Genomic DNA, 6,803 nt, shown 5'->3' with positions numbered 1-6,803 from the left:
ACTGCCGCTTCCATTCGCACGTTGGTCACACTTTCTCGTGTGACAATACACCGTCAGATAATCAGTCGCTAAGGACTAACAGACTAATAATGCGTAAACACTGATTGTGGCCACAACTGTTCTGAGGTGAGGGGCTGATCGGTTATTCTGTTATTCTGAGCACCGGATTAATCTGAGATGTACCCTTTACCCTGTGGCTCCTGCAAGATGCAATTTCCACCCCCACACTACTACAGATGTTAGACAGACGCTCCTAACGTTCTAAAGAGAAATGCCCGAAAAACTTTCAGCAATAAATATCTTATGGAGTCGTCCGCTGTAAGGAAATGACACAAAAATTCACAAAATTTCTTACGTAACTAGTGGGATACTTGGGTACTGAAGTAGTGCTAGTTAGTGTAATAAAAACATGTAACTAACGATAATTATTATTTATTTTTTTTTTTTTGCAAAAATTAACACGTTATTTCCAGGTTCTTTTCGGAATGCGAAGTTACCTCTCAAGGATAGGATTCGCTAATGAAATTTCTATACGAAGTTTAAGATTGTTATTGACTTGGCAGAATGGCTGAGAGCCGCGCCTACTCAACTTGAATAATTATCCTTTAGAATGTTGCTAGGTACAGTCGAGGCTGTCGCGTGTGAAATGCAGTGAAGTGTACTGTTGTGGATGAAATATGGGGCTCGCAATAGCTGCAGCGCACAATACCGCAAGCTGCGATGACTGCTGTCTGCGCCGCTCGCTGCTGACAAATAAGATAACTCTCGTTCTATCTGGATTGACCTTCGCCAATCAAACTCTCCCTATGCCTTGATGAAGTCAAGGATTCCTATTCGCCCCTAGTCTAACTATTGGCATTATACACTGGTCAGATAACCAGTCCACCGCAATGCCACTCAAAATTCGCTCGCAGGCGTTTAACTATAACTCTGTCCATTCACGTCGCACAATAAGTGTGTCGGCCAACACAGTGAAGAACACTTAATTGCAAGGACTCAATATAGGGTAGCACTTCGGTTCGGTCTCGACAGAGGTGCTCTCCCAGTGAAGTACTGAGGAGAGACTTGTTCCTCGCTCCAAGAGCGACAATGGAACAGCGCCTCTCCACGCCAGACATGAAGGGGTATATCTTTCGGTCTCTTCCATTATTCCTTCAGCTCAAGGCGCCAGAAATATCGTCTGCCAATCAGCATTGCTCTTCTAAAATGGGAGAATGACGTTTTGTTTAAGGCGACCAATCCGGGAACCTGTAGCATTGGCGTTTGACGTTTGCTGTCTTCCTATGAAAATCTCTGAAACTGCGTACTATGTGTAAAGAATGCGTAGGCTGGCAGCTCCCACACAATGTAGCGGAATTTGCTTTTAAGCCAAACATGGGGTCATTCCCCCTTTCACTCGGGCCCACGCTGTCTGCTACACGGGCGGTCACCGGCCGACATAGGCTGGGTCATCCTCTGAAGGGACCGGCGTCCCATTGTGCGGTTTCTCTCCCGAACTAAAAGCTTCTGTGACCGTCGTGTCTGGAATGTATGTGTGTACGCCAGCCTCGAGTATTTCAACCACGGTGCGCTTACTTGTTAATTGCATATCGTTTACATGAATTCATGCAACATTGACTTTATCTTATCGAGTTTGGGTTCGAATAAAGCGTCTTGATGTGCGGAATATGATTGTGAGGGCGGAATATGTAAGTAATGAAGGTCAGGAGACCACGACGTCTTACACTGTACGTGCCTGACCTTCGTGTCTGACCACCTAGGGATGGCCGTTATCGCTGAAACAACCTGTTTTTCAACAACATTTTACTGACTATTAAAACCGTTGAAAACAGATGAAGAAGAGAAAACTATCAAATGGTTCAAATGGCTCTGAGCACTATGGGACTCAACTGCTGAGGTCATAAGTCCCCTAGAACTTAGAACTACTTAAACCTAACTAACCTAAGGACAACACACACACCCATGCCCGAGGCAGGATTCGAACCTGCGACCGTAGCGGTCGCGCGGTTCCAGACTGTAGCGCCAGAACCGCTCGGCCACCAGCGGCCGGCAGAGAACTATCAATTGGAGGTAAGGGGCCCTGTACCGGAAATGAGGGAGCCGAAAGATACGTGAAAACCGTTCTGCCATATCGGACAGTGGAATAAATGTACTGGTACTGTTGTCGCTAGGACTGTAAGGTAGCCGACTTCCAGAGGTGGTAGTATGGACCAAAACAAGGCTCTGAGCACTATGGGACTCAACTGCTGTGGTAATAAGTCCCCTAGAACTTAGAACTACTTAAACCTAACTAACCTAAGGACAGTACACAACACCCAGCCATCACGAGGCAGAGAAAATCCCTGACCCCGCCGGGAATCGAACCCGGGAACCCGGGCGTGGGAAGCGAGAACGCTACCGCACGACCACGAAATGCGGGCCAAAAAACAAGGAAAAAATGCCCAACAAACATGGTCTTTAACTGTATACCTCAAGAGCTATTTGCACTTGTTCAATAGAGGAGATATGTTTCGCAGTATCGAAGATAAACAAGTCCTCAGGTATGTATTTTAGACCGAATTTTTACCGGATATCTTTCCCTTGTTTTTGATCCATTCTACGACCTCTGAGAAGTTGCCTATCCTACAATCTTAGCAACGATAGTACCGCTGCGCGGGGTAGCTGAGCGGTCAAGGACGTCTTGTCGCGGTTCGCGGGCTGCCCCCGTCTGAGGTTCGAGTCCTCCTTCGGGCATGGGTGTGTGTCTCGTCTTTAGTTTAAGATAGATTCAATAGTGTGTAAGCTTAGGGACCGATGACCTCAGCCGTTTGGTCCCATAAGACCTTACCACAAATTTCCAAACAACACTATCGGTACATGTATTCCACGGCACTGGTATCACAACGGTTTTCGCTCATTGCTCTCGACTGGTTCGCTTCCGGTACAGTGACCTTTACCTCAAATTGATACATTTATCCTTCTCCACCATGCTATAAAGTCTGTAACATCATCACGGAATTACCCTGTACATACATTCATTTACAGGCGCCGGCGCCTATTACTTTGAGGCTCTGTGGCGTTGTTGGATGACGTTCCGGACATGAGTTTCCATCTAAAAGTTGATGTACTATGTGGTCCCTACAACCTGTACAAGAATCCAAGATGAGTTGTGAAACATCGTGTAGATGGTGTTCGTCATAGGGATGGGAAAACAGCCGGCCGGAGTAGCAGAGCGATTCTAGGCGCTGCAGTCTGGAACCGCGCGACCGCTACGGTCGCAGGTTCGAATCCTGCCTCAGGCATGGATGTGTGTGATGTCCTTAGGTTAGTTAGGTTTAACTAGTTCTAAGTCCTAGGGGACCGATGACCTCAGAAGTTAACTCCCATAGTGCTCAGAGCCATTTGAACATTTTTTTTTTTTTTTTTTGAAAACAGACCGGTTAAAACAGACACTGGTATTTTAGTTCTGAGTAACCGGTATTTTCCGATATTTGTCTGCTCTCCGTTGTAACGGGTTTTTTAATTTTTTACTGATAAGAGAGTAAAAAACCTGAACATCAGTCATTGCAGCAGTGCTAAAATGTTTCGTCTTTAAATAAACCTTTTTTTAAAGTACGAGAATTTTATTCCTAACAATTGCATTGTTTTGAAGTATTGCGTTATAATATAAAATGGGGAAAGCGCTGTTTCAATAACAATGCCGACAAAAATGAGCTACAAGTAGATGTCATAAGAACTGATACAGGATTGCTGACACAGTAATGCACCCGTTACCATGTAACTGACCTGCTAGATGGTACGTGTGTACCTGCAGTGAACAAGTTTGGTCCTATTTGTTCTGTATGGTGCATAGTTCTCACTGTCGTCTTTGGTTGTCAGTTGTGTTACGGTGTGACACCGCTCCTAGTATGGAAGTTTTTACGGTGTGCAGTATCAGTAACTACAAAGTTCAATTTGCTTTAAAAGATTAAAAAGGGAAGGAGCCACAATGAATTTGTGACGTTATATAAGGAGAAAAATTAAAACTTAACAGTTCATTCATAGTTTGCAATAAAAATAGAAAGTAGCTGATCTGCTGCTTGTCTCTACACAACATGCTTTTATCTACTTGTAGCCCTTGTAAACGAACAGATTAACACGAAAAATAGAGTCCTTCAACCTCAGTTTTCACTCTTTACCACTGACTGTTCGTAATATCCAAATAGTGGTAAGATCCCCGATTAGAACATGATTTTTGAGCAGCATTTCAAAAAATTCCAGTCAATAAGAGAATTGTTGTTGTTGTTGTTGTGGTCTTCAGTCCTGAGACTGGTTTGATGCAGCTCTCCATGCTACTCTATCCTGTGCAAGCTTCTTCATCACACAGTACCTACTGCAGCCTCCATCCTTCTGAATCTGCTTAGTCTATTGGCTAAAATGGTTCAAATGGCTCTGAGCACTATGGGACTTAACATCTATGGTCATCAGTCCCCTAGAACTTAGAACTACTTAAACCTAACTAACCTAGGGACATCACACAACACCCAGTCATCACAGCAGAGAAAATCCCTGACCCCGCCGGGAATCGAACCCGGGAACCCGGGCGCGGGAAGCGAGAACGCTACCGCACGACCACGAGCTGTGGACCCTAAGTGTATTCATCTCTTGGTCTCCCTCTACGATTTTTACCCTCACGCTGCCCTCCAATAAGAAATTGGTGATCCCTTGATGCCTCAGAAAATGTCCTACCAACCGATCCCTTCTTCTACTCAAGTTGTGCCACAAACTCCTCTTCTCCCCAATTCTATTCAATACCTCCTCATTAGTTATATGATCTACCCATCTAATCTTCAGCATTCTTCTGTAGCACCACATTTCGACAGCTTCTATTCTCTTCTTGTCCAAACTATTTATCGTCCATGTTTCACTTCCATACATGGGGCTTCACTCCATACAAATACTTTCAGAAACGACTTCCTAACACTTAAAGCTATACCTCATGTTAACAAATTTATCTTCTTCAGAAACGCTTGCCTTGTCATTGCCAGTCTACATTTTATATCCTCTCTACTTCGACCATCATCAGTTATTTTGCTCTCTAAATAGCAAAACTCCTTTATTACTTTAAGTGTCTCATTTCCTAATCTAATTCCCTCAGCATCACCGGAGTTAACTCGACTACATTCCATTATCTTCGTTTTGCTTTGGTTGATGTTCATCTTATATCCTCCTTTCAAGACACTGTCATTCCGTTCAACTGCTCTTCCAAGTCCTTTGCTGTCTCTGACAGAATTACAATGTCATCGGCGAACCTTAAAGTTTTTATTTCTTTTCCATGGATTTTAATACCTACTCCGAATTTTTCTTTTGTTTCCTTTACTGCTTGCTCAATATACAGATTGAATAACATCGGGGATAGGCTACAACCCTGTCTCACTCCCTTCCCAACCACTGCTTCCCTTTCATGTCCCTCGACTCTTATAACTGCCATCTGGTTTCTGTACAAATTGCAGATAGCCTTTCGCTCCCTGTATTTTACCCCTGCCACCTTCAGAATTTGAAAGAGGGTATTCCAGTCAACATTGTCAAAAACTTTCTCTAAGTCTACAAATGCTAGACACGTAGGTTTGCCTTTCCTTAATCTATCTTCTAAGATAAGCCGTAGGGTCAGTATTGCCTCACGTGTTCCAACATTTCTGCGGAATCCAAACTGATCTTCCCCGAGGTCGGCTTCTACCAGTTTTTCCATTAGTCTGTAAAGAATTCGCGTTAGTATTTTGCAGCCGTGAGAATACGGAAGATTTTTTGTGATAGTCAACCACTCATCACTTTTCGAGAAAAGCAGCGAACATTGGGCAGATTAAGTCATCTTTTCTTTGCCTATTTAATTTAATATTTTGATCCTATGTATCTTAAAACCGAGGGAGTCAAAATATTTCAATCTTTGTTCGATTTCTACGTTTAATACAGGAAATACATTGGAGAGCAAAGAAACTGGTACACCTACCTAATACAGTGCAGGGGACCCGCAAGCACGCAGAAGTGCCGCAACACGACGTGGCATGAACTCGACTAATGTCTGAAGTAGTGCTGGAGGGAACTGACACCATGAATCCTGCAAGGCTGTCCATAAATCCGTAAGAGTACGAGGGGGTGAAGATCTCTTCTGAACAGCACATTGCAAGGCATCCCAGATATGGTGAATAATGAAACTTCCTGGCAGATTAAAATTGTGTGCCGGACGGAGACTCGCACTCGGGACCTTTGCCTTTCGCGGGCAAGTGCTCTACCAACTGAGCTACCCAAGCATGACTCACGCCCCGTCCCCACAGCTTTACTTCCGCTAATACCTTGTCTCTTAACTTCCAAACTTTACAGAAGCTCTCCTGTGAACCTTGCAGAACTAGCACTCCTGAAAGAAAGAAAGTTTCTTATCAGCGCACACTCCGCTGCAGAGTGAAAATCTCATTCTGGAAACATCGCCTAGGCTGTGGCTAAGCCATGTCTCCGTAATATCCTTTCTTTCAGGAGCGCTAGCTCTCCAAGGTTCGCAGGAGAGCTTCTGTAAAGTTTGTAAGGTAGGAGACGAGGTACTGGCAGAAGTAAAGCTGTGGGGACGGAGCGTGAGTCGTGCTTGGGTAGCTCAATTGGTAGAGCACTTGCCCGCGAAAGGCAAAGGTCGCCAGTTCGAGTCTCGGTCCGGCACACAGTTTTAATCTGCCAGGAAGTTTCATATCAGCGCACACTCCGCTGCAGAGTGAAAATATCATTCTGGATGCTGAATAATGTTCACACCTGGAGAGTGGCCAGCGAAAGTAAACTCAGAGGAGTGTTGCTGGAGCCGC

The sequence above is a fragment of the Schistocerca nitens genome, chromosome 10 (genome assembly GCF_023898315.1).
Source record: "Schistocerca nitens isolate TAMUIC-IGC-003100 chromosome 10, iqSchNite1.1, whole genome shotgun sequence".
NCBI classification, from domain to species: Eukaryota; Metazoa; Arthropoda; class Insecta; order Orthoptera; family Acrididae; genus Schistocerca; species Schistocerca nitens.
This window is presented reverse-complemented; position numbering follows the sequence as displayed.